Source organism: Ischnura elegans, chromosome 10 (assembly GCF_921293095.1).
Source record: "Ischnura elegans chromosome 10, ioIscEleg1.1, whole genome shotgun sequence".
NCBI classification, from domain to species: Eukaryota; Metazoa; Arthropoda; class Insecta; order Odonata; family Coenagrionidae; genus Ischnura; species Ischnura elegans.
In genome coordinates, this window is record NC_060255.1 from 20,459,519 (window position 1) to 20,476,695 (window position 17,177).

General features: G+C 39.9%; 1 protein-coding gene across 3 annotated transcripts in view; it reads left to right on the forward strand.

The window, feature by feature from the left end:
* Positions 1–17,177, forward strand: part of LOC124166581 (ribosomal protein S6 kinase alpha-5) — a 656,640-nt gene that overhangs the window by 539,890 nt on the left and 99,573 nt on the right. The window contains exon 1 of one of the 3 annotated variants that reach the window (XM_046544150.1): positions 16,875–16,893. The exons of the other annotated variants lie outside the window; for them this stretch is intronic. The gene's annotated coding sequence lies outside the window, so the exon portion shown is untranslated. Of the gene's footprint in view, positions 1–16,874; positions 16,894–17,177 lie in introns of those variants that run through there. 3 annotated transcript variants of the gene reach the window in all.

The following is a 17,177-nucleotide window of genomic DNA, read 5'->3' on the forward strand; positions in this document are numbered from 1 at the left end:
TGTCTAACATGTCCGCTGCATGCTCTCGTGTGCAGCGGAACAACGATGGCCCGATTTGTTTGATAATGAATGCGTAACCGGGCAACCACATGGGAACCTACCCACTGTTACTACTTGCTGTTGGTCGCAACAGTACACCCGTCCGCCCTGTTAATTCCATTCGTTCCCGCGCGCGCGCTCGTAGCGGCCCCATTCGACGACCAAGACTTTCACAGCCATTTGCAATTCCAACTACGGCCGAGATGTGAGGGCTCTCGCGTCGGAAGGTAACGATTTAATTTCCGGTCTCGATCCGGTGGCTTGCGTGATGTTGACCCATCTTTACTGGGAATATTATATTCAGTCTCTTCCATTCCCTATTGCTTAAGCACTGTCAGAGCTGGCGTTTTCGGTCTGTTTGGGCATTTAACTGTTTTCTCTTGATGTTCGAATCCAATCGTGCAATTGAATTCGAGGAGTGGTGGGCATTTACTAATTATATACCGAAAATTCATATTTTTATTTTCAATGCATCAAGAACTTATTACTTACTCTCAAAAAAAACTTCAATCTTCGCATTTTGATACCTGCCAAAAAGAATGGGGTAGCCGTATTTCGAAATTTCTCAAAATGTAGATATTTTTTCCGTGCAGTTGGTCTGTCAACGACTCCTAGAACGTTAGAAGTGTTGGGGAATTCGAATTTTAAGGAAAAAATTGTCATTTTTTGCTCACAGTAAAATGGACGATAGTCATAAATTTCTCCTCAATGAAATACAGACATCCCACTACAATGACCGGTCAAAAGAATAATTTGATTGCCCAATTCAGAACTCTAGTCGACGAAACCTTATTTTTCTTTAGTGGGCGAAATCTGCTAGGTCATCGCTAAATATGAGTCCACGGTTATCGAGACTTGTGAAAACTAATTGGTACAAACATGCCTATTTATCTCGACTTTAACATTGAGAGAATGGTCAATTATTAAAGATAGAGTGAAATAAAATGCCAAATGGGAGATGATAAACCGTGGGAAAAGGAACGATTTAATATTGTGAAAGACAGGTATTGAAAAAAAAACATAATATCCGGCGAGAAAGAATGGGAAGTCGACGCCTCCAATAGGTCGTGGGAAGTTAACGGAAAAGGAAATCAAAGATAGAAAAAATTGATTGGCCCAAGGAGTAGTAGCTTGTTGCGGAATCCTGAAAGCTGTTATGAATGGGAAAGAATGTTGGGCAATGGAGGTGAGTGGACAAAGGATAGGCAAACATTTTTAAGCACATAATAAGATTAAAGGTTTTTAGGGCCATTATTTTTTGTTCGTATAGTCATTGAGGGAATTCTTTTATAAAACCAATCACTTCCAGCCATGAATGACATTCGCTCATATTAAAATAATCTCTTATGATTCGTAAAATGGTTACCTCTCTTAGCAACACCTAAGGGGCTAGTCTAGTGCTGGGTAAGATCATTATGCATGGAATAAATTCCGAAATATTAATGGATTTTTGGTATTTATCCGGTTAAATTCTCATGTTATTTAATTTTGAGTATCCAGTACCTAAGGATTTTGCATCGCTACATCCTTGATACTCGCGTTTTGTATTCCATTCCTTATTTTCTATCTCTTCACATTCTTAACTGCGATATTACCGAGATTTTCACTAACTTTATCGATATACCCGGGTGAATTCTCGCAGGTTTTATGTGTGTCCTAAGTACCCAGGGATTTGAAATCACCATATTCCTACTGCACGTTTCTTTAACCTAAGTGCCTTATTTTCTATCTCTACTTTTTCATGGCAGAGATGTCAACCGGGATATTAATAGTTTTATGTATTCACCCGTGTAAATTGTAATAGTTTTTATTTTAAGTCCTAAGTAACCAGAGATTTTTAATTGCCATATCCCAACTACTCTCATCTTTTAGTTGTGTGCATAATTTTCTATCTCTACCTTTTCGTAGCAAATATATCTAGCGGGATATTTATGATTTAAAAAATATTTCTGATTGTGAATTTTTGCAGTAAGTACTTATGTTGAGTCCTAAATAACCATGGGTTTTACATCGCCATATCCCAACTACTTGCATCTCATAATTCTATGCAATATTTTCTATCCCTGCACGTTCTTGGCTGCGACATCACCGGGATAATTATGAATTTTATGTAATGTCCCGTATCTTTTCCGCCCCTATCACCTGAAGTCCCCCCTTCCTGCCTCCACACTTCTCCTCCCCCCCCCCATCCCCCAGAATTTCCTCACTCCATCCGCTCACTCGAGAGGATGAGAAAGAAAAAAGAAATGAGCCGCTCCCCCGTCAACTTCGCCCACCCCACCGAAGCCTTCTTTCGCGAGCACACCCCGAGTTTCCAGCCACCATCTCCCCTTCATTTCCGTCCAATCCTGTTTTTTTATTTTCAACCCCTTTCTGACCGAGTCTTTCCCTAATATTTAGCTCGCGCACTCATCGTTAGATTTTGGATTCTTAGGGCTCCACCGCATCACGTTTAATACAACTCGTGGCCTTTGTATTTGTTCTTAGCATGAATATTTAAGAGAACTAGAATGTTTATTTATTTTCACCGAAGTTCCAGAGAGCTCTTAAATATTATCGGATATGGAGTATGCAGTAAGCATGAGTGACATGTTTCCTAATACTAGTTTGTTCCTTTAAATGTATACCTTTGCTTTAAAAACATTTTAGTTAAAATAGCATTTCCTGAAAGGTTAATTTTCTTCATCAAAAGGAAGATTAATATGAATAAATTAACTCTTTCTCGAGTTGTCATCTCGAGCAGTTTCAGGATGTTATCTTTCTTTCCTAAATGTTATATTACGAGGAGTTAAGAAATCTTTATAATCACGATGAAAGGTATTGTTTTATTTTTTTATTATTATAAGTATTATCATCTTTGTTATTACTTATATAATTTATTGCTCTTAAATTATTATATCCGATTGGAACATTGTTTTTAAACAATTAAAAGGCCAGCATTCATATAAAATCGTTTCAGGCACGATTTTGTGGACATGTCCATTTTATGGATATGTTCGATATGTCCATGATAAAAGAACAAATAATACTTTTCACACTTTTTATTCAGAACTCAACAACCGACCATGGTTCCAACGCATTGTGCTTTCGAGGAGGATGTGTTGCATTTTTTTTATTTATACAAGAATTTTTATTACACTAGTTCAACTTTGAAAATTGAAAATATTCAACAGCAATGCAGAACTTACTCACAGGAATGTACAGCGTTGAAATGTTCAACAAGTGTAACGCCTTGAAATATTTCAGCAGACTGGTTTTCGGAGTTACTACCGCGTAGATTCATCTCTGCAGACGTGAATCTGCAACGTTCATGTCTGCAGAGATGAATCTACGCGGTAGCAACCCCGAAAACTAGTCTGCTGAACCCTCACCACACCACGAAAGCCCACACAAGGATTTCATGCGCCATGAAATATCACGAGGATGCAGTACTTGTATCTAATCATCGTAGTTGTGGTGCATTTTATTCTGTCCACTCTGGGCTGATTTCCTGCCGCTTATAAGAGTGCTGCTCTTTGAAAGGGAGTTCCGGATTGAGTGTTAGCGGTGGATGGTCGTCGTGAGTCCGGCCTATGACCGAGCGAGTGTCTCTTTGAGTGTCGCGCCTTGCCACCCCTATTGTCTGAGTGTGCGTTCGCAAGAACTCCATTCCCCACCCTCACAGACCACCGCCCCTGTCTTTGCGGAGCGGGTACATTGAGTCGTCCGAATGACATCCGGTCTCCGCAAAGGAGACGAGAGAGTGAGGAGTTGTTGGTCGCCACCTCCTTCCTCCCTGCGAGAGGAGCGCCTCTTCCGATGGGCGGACGGTGTCGCCACTACTTTTTTTCTGTACCCTTCCTCCCTCGAGCGAATTCGATCAATTAACACATTAACTCGACTCCACCATCTGACTTAACGTTCCGCTTCGTGAGCTCGTCGGTGGTTCTCTGTTCCGTTTCCTTTCCAAGTGTCCCTAGGGATTAAGACTGTTGGAACATGTTCCGTGATTGTGCCTAAACTTTATTTCTTTATTTTTCCCATACATTAATACTGCCATTTTGCAGTAAAAAATAATCATTGAATTTGAATCAATTGAAACATCATCATCATCAACTGAAACAAGTCGCAAACACATCAGGGATGCACGGTAGATGTATCAAAATACACAAGTAATTCGGTACAATCTCGTAGTTTCCGGGCGAATGTAGTTCTTGTAGTTGATCTCGGGCTGTGTATCGGGTGGAAGTCTCCATTGATTGCGTCGTGTCGTTTCGTAAACCGAGTCGGTTGTCGTCTTCAGTGCAAGTGAATATTTGATTTTTTAACACAAGTAGTAATGTGTTCATATATGGACTGCGAACGTTGTTATTCCGAGGCACTTGAAAATATTGTTGCAACAGGGAATCGTGTCGTGCGAAAATAAATCCAATCTTGAGTTTATTCAATGAATTCAGGTTAATCCTTGAATTACTTTCTCTCATAGTTTCATTATAATTTTGTTTGCAATGGTGAGAATGCGACAATTTGGACTTGATAAACCAGCGCTTTTCTCAAATTATTCTTTTTAAGGTCGATTTAAAATCAGGTGAGCGTTCCAGTCACTCTTTTTAATCCATCCTAGATTGTATGCATCTTGTCTCATATCTCGGCGCTGGATGAAAGACTTTCAGTGTGGTAGCTAGAGGAGCAACTTCTCTGGATGAGGAATCTTGACCATCCTGCGGTTGACACCAGTCATGAAACCTTAGGAATGAGTCCCCAAGAAAACTTTTCCCCTCCATCCCATCGTCCCGTTCCCCTCTCTAAAGCTCTGCACTCTTGAATGAAATTCATAGCAATTTTTCTCCTCGAATGGTATTCAAATTTCCTCAAAAAACGTGCATTACCTAAACAAGCGCAGAAAGATGCTAATCTCCGTTTTAAATGCATTGATATGTAATTATGTGAAATCGTTGGAAAGTATCAAAGGTTGACCTTACGTATACCTGAAATTTACATTTTTATTCTATGGTATTCCCCAATTGTTTCCAAAATGTTGTATTTAACTTCAGTCTTTACTTACGTATCATTCGCTATATTCAATTTTGGGGATAGGATAGTAACTTTAAATTTTTTAAATGTTATAATTCCATCTTATTGAACCTAAAACTGCTCTATATTGGCTAGTAAGTGAAAAAATCTTTTTCCGGTTTGAGAACGCTTTAACTTGCTCTTTTTTACTTGTAAAAGTACTTGATATCGAACGTTAGTAGTCAGAGAGGCGAGTGTAAACTAAAAAAAATATGTTTCATCGTTGCATCGCGTTAGCTGCTACCAAAATAACACAATCATCAGTTGTATATGTGGCCGAGGGTATGTCTCACGAAGCAAGTATTTCTTTGTCCGTCGCGAAAGAGGTTTGTTCTAAGAAGTTTTTTATGTTACACCAAACTAAAAGCCCGTAGTAAACATTCATGATAAATGAGGGAATCATTTCAGTTCTGAATTTTGTATAAAAATGTTTATATGCACAACTTTGAATTTTTTTCAAACCCATGGCGTGAAATACTTGCGCGATTGAAAGACATTCCAACTTGGTTGGACCCTAACAATTTATCTCCTAGTTTCTTGCAGTAATTACAAGTGGGAATTTGCAGGTGGGAATGCTCTCGCATGTTGCAAGCTGGCGATTGATCACCCCATGCCATAACCCTGGAGGTGACTCGCAGGGTATTATGTAGATGTTACGTGCTTACCTGCAGCTTCCGTAATGCCATAAAATGATGGATTCTTATATACATGAGCTGCCATTCGCCTTCAATCTTGGAAATCCTGAATGGTACTTTTGTTTGATTGCATTTTAATCCTATATTTTATCTAGCAATAGTTATCATGCCGGGACGCTAGATTTTTATGAGTCCTTATTGGCAGTGTTATGAAACGATCCGCAGTCTTGACGTGAGTTGTCTATGTTGGTGATAAAAGCGTGTGGGAATTGAGGGCGGTAAAAATTGCTTCATCTGTGTCAAGGACTTTTCCTCGTTTTCTCCATCCCAGGAACCCCGCTGGCCGCTTGTGTAAGCATTAGAGGAAGTTCGCGGGAGTTCCCCTACTTTTGCCAACTGTTCGTGGAACTGTTACCCTAGGGTATTTCGTAGAAACGAGTATTCATGCGGATCACCCTGCAAGAATTTATTACTCGTTACGAAAATGAGGCCTTCAAAGATTTCTACTCGCCGTAATTTAAAACCATAACCTTTTAAAATAATTCCATTTACGTACGCATAGTAAGCTAAAATTAAATCCAGTGATATGACGCATTATATGAATCCTCTGGTTAAAAAGAATACCGTGGTAAACATGAAATAAATTTGTTTATCTTAACTGAAGAGTGACAATTGTATAATACCCCTATTACCATAATTTTAAAAAGACAATTTCTGAGTGAGTCAGTGGTGAGTTGTGTCAGCAGAAGACTAAATATACGATATGAAAGGTAGTTTTACAAACTGGTGTCCTTACCTTCATGCACCACCATTATATTTTCTGGGAATAGTAAGATACTGTAGCTTGCATATAGGTGAATCACTGTATTTGGCATTGTTCCAGCGGTCAGCGAAGAAGAGAAATTAATTTCCATCGAAATCGGCTTCAGGTAGTGTTTGGAGAGGGGTGGTTACCTTTTTGAGATGAATCCCATGCAAACGATAGATACCGTTCGTTTTATCCTAAGCGCTCTTTTCGCGGAACGCGTTTCACCGTGGATTTTCCTGGTAAAGAGACTTGGAGAACCCACCTGTGACGGAAAAAAATGTGCTTCCACGGAATTAGCGCCCTTACTGTCGGAGAACCCTTGTCCTTCACTCTTAAATTGAATCCTCGGTGTCTTGATAGCTTATGGAATTCGAAGAATCGTTTCTTTTTCTGCGACTTCTATGGTAAATGGAAAATGTCATCATCCTCCCCGTCAACCCGCATATTCGTATCTGGAGAGGCAACAATTCCTATATTTTCATCCATATGTTGGTCACTACATCTCGTGAGAATGTAGGTATCCAATCCTTTCTTCTCCTAACATTTGTCCTTTTTTTATTTCATTCATACAAAAAATAAAATATTTATCGAATAGAAGAGATAAAGAAGTAGATTTCGTCGTAACTAGTTGCGGTTTGTTTGAAGTTTGAAAGTTGAATTATTTTCTAGGACGGAAGTGTAACTCCTTTCAGATTTAGGTAACGCATCATACGTTAAGTGAAACTTTTTGTTTGGAAACTAATACTAGGTACGTTATTTATTATAATATGACAAATAAACAGGCTGTATATCAACCCTTCCATCATATTACCGTTACCCTATCTACGCAGGGAAGTCGTGAGGATGAGACTAAAAAGTAAACATTTTAATTTTTTCATCCAGGGTTGATGATAATGAAACCAGTCACTTTGTACGCAGTCACGTGCACGAGTGCCTAGTTATGCGAAACATAGGCGAAATGCGCCATGAAAAATTCATTTGGTTCAGCCGCTGTTCGAACCAGGATCTCCCGATTGCCGATGGGGTATACTACCAGTTAAATCACCAAAAAATATCATCATAAGATATCATTCGGAAATCCACATATTTAGTGGGGAGGATGTCAAGTTCCATTTTCTTGCTAACTGATTTACGTTAGCTGCTGCATGGCGTCCAGTTTTCTCCAGATTAAATTGATTTCTCTTACTTTTTCAATCATACAAATGGTTTTTGACGTATTGGTTACGATGACGACTTCAATGACGTCGGTTATTAAACTTACGGAGCGTAGAACACCATCTCTGGCGTTACTGCGTGGAATTGCAGAATGATGAGCAAATAAAAAGTGCGTAGAAATCGATACACATTTTTTAATTCTACGATCAGGTTTCATAATAGCATGTCATCGTCAGGAACAATCTCTTAGATGGTTTTCTATATATCTGCATTTATAGGCCGAGGTTTTTTTTTTCAAATTATCCTCCACCCTCCGTCATGAGGGTATATATGAGTGTATATACAGGGGTTGGGCGCTCAGCATATTGTATCATACAATTCTGATACCTTTGTCGTTGAATCCAAACATAGCATGGACCTACTCACATTAAATTAATAACCTTTCATTTTTTACCGAGGAAACGCTTGATCAAGAGTGGTAGAACTGGGATTGAAAGCATATTGGATGCTTCTCTGGTCGTTTTTGCACCTTTCCGTGAATGTAGATACATACATTCCCCGCCGCCCGAAAGGTTCGCCTTTTCCACTTTATTTCCTCCCTCTGCGGCTCAGTTAAAAGCCGTTAACCCAGACGACACGTTGGATCTCGCTGGCGCGGGGCCAGCTTTTCATTTCGGTTGGTCGCTGGGGGACCAGGTTTTGGACGAAGTTGACGCCGGGGTTGTTCTGTTTTTCGTCTCTCTTGGGGCAGTGTCCAAGTGACACCGCCTGCCCGGCTCAGTGGAATCCAGGAAATGCCTGCACCCACGCATAATGTGTGATTTTGATCCTCCGCACAGTGGTCCGAAACCAAAATCGCCTGCTAAAGTCCAAAATGGCTTTTTATGTTGATAAGAGACTTGAAACTTGAAGCGTAAATACTAAAAAAAATATGGCGGATTATGGATTTATTTGCCATTTTACGTAAATATGATCCGTCCTTGAGTTACAGTAGCCCGAACATGACCATTTTTTCTTCAAAAACATGCGCGACCTCGATTTTCTCCGAAATCTTTTAATTGAGGCAGGTGGTGTTGCGGTGTTACACTTTTTTTTGAATGAACATTTCAACATTCCTTCGCCCAGGTGCTTTGGTTATTTTTTCCATGATTTTTGAAGATTTTAGTTCACACCTGCCTGGTTTTGTAACGAAAAATGGCTTACCCGTTTTTCACGAGAAATTTGACAAAGTAGACATCTTTCTTTTACAAAATATATAACTCGGGAAATTTACGTCACGGTGTGAGGTAGAGATTTCTTGAGAATTCTACGAGTAAATCTTGGAAAAAAAGTATGCAACCAAGGAAATGAGAGTGATTTTTCGATAGATCGTCAAGTCTGAGCTACGTAACACTTGACCCTGAGGCTCTGTATCTGCGGTCGATTTTTCAAGTTTTGTTTTGAAGATGAATTCTTGAAAAATCGACATTTGCAGCACGGTACATAGTCCGGTCGGATTTGAGTGCTTTTAACTTCAATTCATGCGGTATTTCCGTCTTGTTTTAACTCCCTCCCGTAACGGTTATCGAATCGCCATGGTGATAATCCTTCGTCGAAGTGCGGCGATGCGCCAACTTCGGTGTTTTGCAGTCGAAGAGTTCAATGGAATACGATCGAGTTGGTCGCGGAGGCCAAAGCAATTAAAATAAGGTGCCCGTTCCCAACGGTTTGCTGCATGCGTTAACAGAGCGACGGGGTGAAAGCGAATGCCTTATCTGGGCGGGGAATGATTTGGCCTCGCCAAGGATACGAATGGAAAAGAGCGATGTCAGTGAGTAGATTGCGAACTAATAAACGTTTTAGGTAAGCATTATGATAAAGAACTAAGTGGTCTATCCACTTGAATTTTCTATTGCTGAAAGGTGGGAAGCAGGTCTACTGGTACTCTTCCTCTAATAGGCACAAGTTCAATGAATTAAATATTTGCGCATTTCGAAGCTTGCTTCGCTTTAAGGTATTTATTAATTGAAGCTCTCGCATGTCATTATGGCCGTTGGTGGTGTTTTTTTCGGGTTTGCACCGCGTAATTATTTGGTTTGTTCCCCGAAGTTACGTGGCCGTTGCTGGTGGCTTTTTTTAGGGAATGTTGCTGGTCATTATCATTGTCACCCAAACTCACAAAGATACTCAGACAGTAACACGCCTTGATAATCGAAGACAAGTCGTTTTCCGAAACTTCGGTCATTATGACTGAATTAACCTTGTGTGGAGCCCGAGAAAAATTCCTGAATTGTATTCACTAGGAAAAATTTAAATCGTTTTATGGATTTTGTGCATTTACCTATTTTAATTCCATATACACTCTGTGCCTACATTTACTCACAGATTTTACCGAGTTCTATCCTATTTTTTTCCTTAAAAAAAATATTTCCTTCCGCGGCCGGTGTTGGTCAAGGCTTATAAGCTGGCTCGTGTCCGCAGTTGGGAATATCCGTTGGTTGTCGCTCCCCACTGATTCCTCGCAGCGATCGCCGTGTCCCGTTAGATAAGGAGAGCGGAGGAAGACGACGGAGGAAGAGGAAGGAGAGAGAGGTCGATGTCCGGCCCATTGCGGGGAAGAGGCGGACGGAAAGCAGACGCGAGTGACGGCTATCGAAACATTCAGATGTCGCAATTGTAAGAGAGAGAAAAACGAAGCTGAGAGATAGTTTGGATGAAGAGACGAAGATGCTGAATGCCTATAAATTAAAATGTTAATGGCAATTTTCTACAGGTGCTTTAACTGCACGACCGGTTGCAATGCATTTTGTGGAAACGTTGTGGATTTGTGGATATCATCTTCTGGTAACTTCTTCCCAAATATTATTCGTTTAAATACCCTGGAGATTAAGCAGGTAGTCAGTTTCTTCTCCTACTCGCTTCCCCTAGTTGGTATCCAAACGAAATTTGTTTCTATTTCCACATACACTATGCACATTTCCCAGACCAGTTAGCAATGGCCTTTACATCGAGGATTCCAACAATTACCTTCTGTTGGAATCCTCGATGAAACTGAATGATGTGAAAACTGAACTCATTTCCTGGATACAGGTAACTTACCCGTACGGTATTCGCCTCCGAGGCAGCATGAAATGTTTTAAAAAGGAGTCTCTTGAAAACCTCCAGAAGATTTTATTTTACAAATATACGAGAATTGAAATTCAGCGAGATTAACCCTGACACAGCTCTGTATGAATCAGCTGAAGGAGAAACCAGAAGTGACCGTAAGGAGTGGGGCACTTAAGAGGAAAATGCGAAACTTCATTTTTACGGAGGTTTCATATCTCTTTCACATTCGGCTTTCATATTCGGAGGCTTCATATCTCCGCTATTGAAATCGTGGCACGGTAAAATTTCATACTTTTCTATTGTTAACGACCATTGCTAACCTACCTAATGCCGGAAAAAAGGATTATAAATTTGCTCTCAGATTCGTTCTTGTCTTTCTGTGACTACCTCAGGGTGAATTGCATTAGCTGCGAATTGGCTATTTACCTGCTGCAATAACTGAAGGCATAAACCGCTAATATGTCCATATATGTGACCTTCACCTTGGAGTTCAACGCGTTCTCGTCGGAGTTGAAATGAAAAAAATATTGCGTAGGTATCCAACGATAAAAAAATGTAGTTACGATATGCTCGTGTATGGTTGGTTTTAAGCAGTCCTTTCGCAATCAATCCTGGCCTAGAAACCTAGATTTATGAAGTCTTAGTCAGGAGTGCGGCTGCTACTATTACTTGTAAATTGGACGGTGAAAAAACATTCTTTTTGAAAAACTGCTGGTTACCAGCCGAACCAGACTTTATAGAAATGTAACTGCTGGACAAAATTGTAAGCTAAGCTATGATATGAATCTTTGAATTTATTTTAAATATTATTTATATTAACGATTATTTATAAAATTCGATCGACATGGTATTTTTTTGTGCTTTACGTCCTTCCGATAACATAACCGCAATTCTTTAGTAAAGTAGTATCTAACTTTTTAGTTCATAAGAATTCATGAGAATAAACGGCGACATGTATGAAGCTGTTTGATTGGAGAGGTTTTCCAAAACAGATTTCTCTACCGTTGCAATATATACCAAGTTGTAACGGCTATTTTAAAATCCAATACACTAATCAAGCAAATCGGCCCTTCTTTTCCAATTTTTCCCTTTTTCACCGTGATGAATAGTCTGCGCGACCGATTTCTCTACTTCGGATAAATTGTTGCAGCATTTACATAATAGTAAGGGAATTTTTGAAAATCCAATAACATAATCAAGATGAACTGTCCTAGTCTCACAATTATCGTCCGATGTCTCTGTCGCATAGTTTACGCAGACTTTCAACTATGGGGCTCCACGTGGTGGCAGATCGTGAGTGTGACGTCACGCGTGCGTCACGGAGCCACGAGTCGTAGTCAAGGAGGGGGCGTTGTCGGCCTTCGACAACGCGGGGTGTAGGAGAGGGAGGGTGGGCATAGAGTACAACAGGGTGGGGGTGGTCGGTTGGGTGGGGCATAGATGAGGTAAGGTGGGGGGGAATCAAAGGTGCCCTTAGCACACGTGTCGTTTAAAATGCTTCCCTTTTTTTTCAAAGCCCGCGTAACACCCCAAGCCCTCCCGTAGGTACTGCCATGCGGCTGACCCCATTTTACCCGTCTTGTGGATCGATGCAGGAGATTGACAAGCCTCGTTCCTCTTTTGTTTTTGCGAAAATAAAGAAATTAAAATAAACTCACGTGTAAGGAGCCGATATCACGTGATTTTTTTAAAAATCTGTTTTGGGCTGGAATTCCTCACCCCGCGCGTAAAATAATCACGCCAACACGTTGCTCTTTCCGTCGATCCGTTTGACGCGGCGAAATTTTTCCCGCGTGGCGTGAACGCCTCCAACACTTCTTTTTTGTTTTCATCACTTCTGCTATCCGTCAGTTTTCCTTTGAGAGAGCATGTGCAACATTTTCTGGGATAGTCTAAATTTACAATTATGAAAGGGGGAAATAGGAAATGAGGTGGAAACTGTGTTTACTTGTAATGATTGTATCCTTTTCTCCTATATTGCATCAAGATTTATAAATTGTAAATTTCTGTAAACCGCAGATTGATGATCGGTGGATTTTCTTTCTCAAAGAATAAAAACACACGTGTAATAACAGTTTTAGTACTTGTTAAATACTCAGTTGCCGCCCTAGTATTTGCCAAAATATTAAGTAATGCATAGCTTACAAATGGGAGACAAATTTGAATTTTATTCAATTTTAGATACGGCTGGGAGAATAGTCCTTAATTGACTTGTTTTTATTTTCCATGCACCCAAGTGTTTGTAATTCATGGCCTAATTCATTTCATGGAAACTTCTTCAAAGATAATATCGTGATAGCTGGTACCCTTGATTTGACTTGACCCTAAGAATTTCATACTTGGATGTGATTTATTTCATTTTTGGCAACTTTCAATTATCTAAAAGGCAGAATCGGGGAATATTAAGGAGAAAGTTCTTACGCAGGGGGCGGAGAGGAACATGAAACAAAGGGAGAATTTTATTGGTCCGGAAAAATCCGCTTAATATTTTATGCTGGAAAATCAAATCTGAGTATCTCATATTTGAACCTTTTACTCCACTCTACTTCCTTGGAATTAAAACTTTTTACTCTCAAGATAAATGAAAATATCGGTATAGGTTTATTGCATATGACCGGAATACCTCAAGATGAAAATCTTAAATTTTAAGCGAGTACTTCGCCGGGAAAAAGCCGCATACGTCCGGTCCAAAGGGTTCGATGTGTCCTGTTAAAATCCGGTTGGTTGTTGGCATGGTGAATGGTAATTTTGTCGGGTTTCATGGAGTATAATTGTCCTTTCACTGAGTCCCAATTCGTTGCTGCACTGTCGCTATTCGCGAGCTGGTATTCGCAGCGCGCGCCCACTTATCAACTTCCCGTTGTACGGGGGAAGGGGGGAAGGGTGGAGGGGTGGAAGCACCTCGTTAGAAAGTCTCCTTTCCATTGCCCCAGTCTCCATTGTTGTGAACTTGACTCCGGGTTGCTGTTTTTCGGGAATGGATGACCGTTCGTCGCGACTGCAGGCCTATTGTTTCGTGATTTCCTCGTCGGAATAAAATAGATGCAATAGTGCGCAGTCGTCATCTGCGCATGGGGCCAAGATTGAAAAGGGAGACACCTAGGTCGCGTCATTGGTCTGAATGGCCGATTTAGCGTTGGTTTTCATGTTGTTAGAATCGATTGGAAATTTATTTCCATTAAAATTCGTATTCACGATGTAGGGAAAGTAAATATCATTTGGGGATTGATTAGATTGAATAGCGCATATCACCGGGTAATGATTCCCGAAACTTTGACTGAATAAAGCCTTCTCGGGTGTAAAACCGGGTGAGAGTATTCGTTTTTTCCGACGCGCCGAGTTGCGACACATTGGAGAAAATGGAGGCTCTAAACCGGAGAAAAACTTTTTCAGCCTATTCGCCTAGACATCACCAGGTATTCTTTCACCGGAAATTTTGCTTTACAGCATGATTATATTTTAGAAAGGCGGCTACGTGTAATATTTGTTAGAGAAAATTTCCTACGAGCGTTTTAGTTTATTTTCACTAAAATGAAGCTCAACGATCATAATAGACAGGCGATACTAATTCTAAGATGGTTCTGGAGGGGGGTTTTATCCACCTTATACTCTACCCAGATTGTTACGCCACTGGTATCAGGATTCTAATAAATCCTATTAATTTGTATTTTTTCGTTACTGTTTCTTTTTCCCTCAATTAGAAGAAAGTTGAGGTTTTAATGTTGGCCTAACCCCAACATCCCCTCCCATAATTATTAGAACACTGGTTTAAGGATTTTAATAAAATTATTTATTTGTATTTTTTCTTTACTATTTCTATTTCCCATTGTTAGAAGAAAGTTGAGGTTTTAATGTTGGCCTAACTCCAACACCCCCTCCTGCAATTATTAGAATACTGGTTTAAGAATTTTAATAAAATTATTCATTTGTATTATTTCTTTACTGTTTCTATTTCCCATAATTAGAAGAAAGTTGAGGTTTTATTTTTGGCCTTGGCTATTGGTTACTGAATGTCTTCATGTCCTCTCTTGTGTACATACATTTCCTCTTGAGTTTGCATCCCCATTTCACTTGTGCCTCGCATTCCTTTGGTGTTCTCACGACTGGGTAGTCAAAAGCTCTTGTCGGGAGTGCAGCAGGGCGCATTCCGGTCGCTAGCTGCGCTGCACAACTTGTAAATACGAACGTGGCTTTTTAGGGCGAGAGTTGGCTTTGTATTCTTCCCTCTGTTTTGTTTCACTTGAGGTCGTCAGCACCGAGTTCTTCTTTTGTGTCCTCATGCCGCGGCACCATCCCCGAAGCCATAGTTATTATCCATCCGTCGATATAGAACAAGGGGTAACGGATTCTTATCCTATGTTAAGGTGTCGTTACACTGTGTAAGGTCTTGTGGGAGTTCATACAGGAATTTTGTCCCGTGAGAACTCTTTTGTGTTAATACCCTAACTGGGTACCGGCGTTTTAATTCGTCGCCACTGCATAGATAATGTATATATGTTTTAATTAGTATAATAAATGTGTATAAAATGTTTGTGTAATAAATAATAGTGTAGTTCTTATTAGTATGTTAAGATCTTGCACCAGTTAGCGTCGGTTTGTGATTTGAGGTCTCACAATTTCACTAATGGAAATTGAGCAAAATCATTATTTATTTTGAAGGATCATGAAATTATTTCACATTGTTCCACGTTAAAATATAAATTGGCTGTGTAGTTGAACAAGCATACTGCTATCAAGAGGTTTAAGTGGTGAAACATAAATATGTCTTGTTGAATGAAATATTGATATATCTTTCGAATCTAGTTATCAATATATTAGCTCCCGGCGGAAAACTATTATTTTCATATTCGTAATACCTTTTGCTTCGAACCTTTTATTATAATTTACCAGGTTTTTAAACTTCAAATTTTTGAATATACATAACATTTCCAATTAGTCTATTTCACAACCATGTAAGCGCAATTCGTATTAGTTTTCTCTTGAGTTTTCGCTAATATCTAATGAGTTTACTGTAACTGCGACGATTCGGTCCTCTACTTATTGGCATTGCTGTGTGGTGCACAGAGGAATGCTGGTTTTTAGAAATGTCGGGCACAAACTCATTTTTTTACGATGCGTTCAGTCCCATTAGTAATTGTTTAAAAGTGGAAATGGCGTGGCCTACCCCCTCTCTTCATTGTTCTCCTTTCTTTTGTAGCCCTACCCCCACCCCCTCCCTCTTCCTCGTCTGTTTCCCGTTACCAAGATCTTCTCTCGAGTTCCGACAGGGCGTGTTAAACCGCCCGAGGAAATTGGGGCTGCCGTCTTCGCGAAAGGCAACTTGTGCGCTCGGCTTCGTCATCTTCAAGGAGTACCTCCATTTTATTTTCTTCCCGTTTCTCACGGCAATTTCCTCCACCGAAACGAAATAAAATCCAGTGTCCATCTTTCCCTCGGACAGTTGACCTCGAGGTAGTGAAAATTCCGCCCACTGTTCTGCTTCTGTAAGATCGTTTGACTCGGGCAATATGTGACAAAAACGCATGTATTCTCGTCGTAATGGAACGGAGGTATATTATTTTAAGTTAGGAAATATAACAAACACTGGGTTCTTCAACTTAACCTATAATTGTCGACTAGTTTGGATACACTGTTCAAGACTAGTGGTACAAAACAGATTGGCACTTGGTTATACACCAGGCCGTAACAAGTAACATTGTGTTCTGTACCACTTGTCTTGAAAATAAGAATGTGTATCGAAAGTAGTGGGAAATTATAGGTCAAGTTGTAAAAAGCAAAGATTGATATTTTTACTAAATAAAAGTGGAATTTTACAAGGTTATAGGATCAACAATTCAGTGCATATATTATTTATTTTCCAGGCTCAGCCGTTTGGGCAGTGCCTTTCGCATTCCTATGATTTGCCTCTTTTCACGCTCTTGTTTGGATCATGAGTTTAGGTGCATAATTGTATTCATTTAAAACTATGATGCATTGGATTTGCCTTAAATTTAGATTTTAAAGTTTAAAGTGTTTTTTTTTCCTGTCTAAAATGATTTTCTCTCTCTTTACAGGTAAGCAGCATTCCATTTGGTGAACTCCTTACAACCAACTTAAAATTGTAGTGGATACTTAATGGTAATGTAATCTCCCTTTACTATTTTTAACGTCTGAAGTCTTCATTTGAATAATATGTAGCAAATATATCGTTTTATCCCCGTCGATTCGCGATATCCTCATTCATTTTGCTATCCCTGATGGCCTGCGGAAACGAGGGCGTCCTAAATATTTCCATTCTTTAGTCCATTCCTTGTGTCTTTCTCCCGTGATCCATCGTGGCTTCGCAAGACTCCGGCTCGGAAAATCCGATTTCCTGATGTATTACTTGATGTAGAGCATAATATCTTCGTGAAACTTTCAGA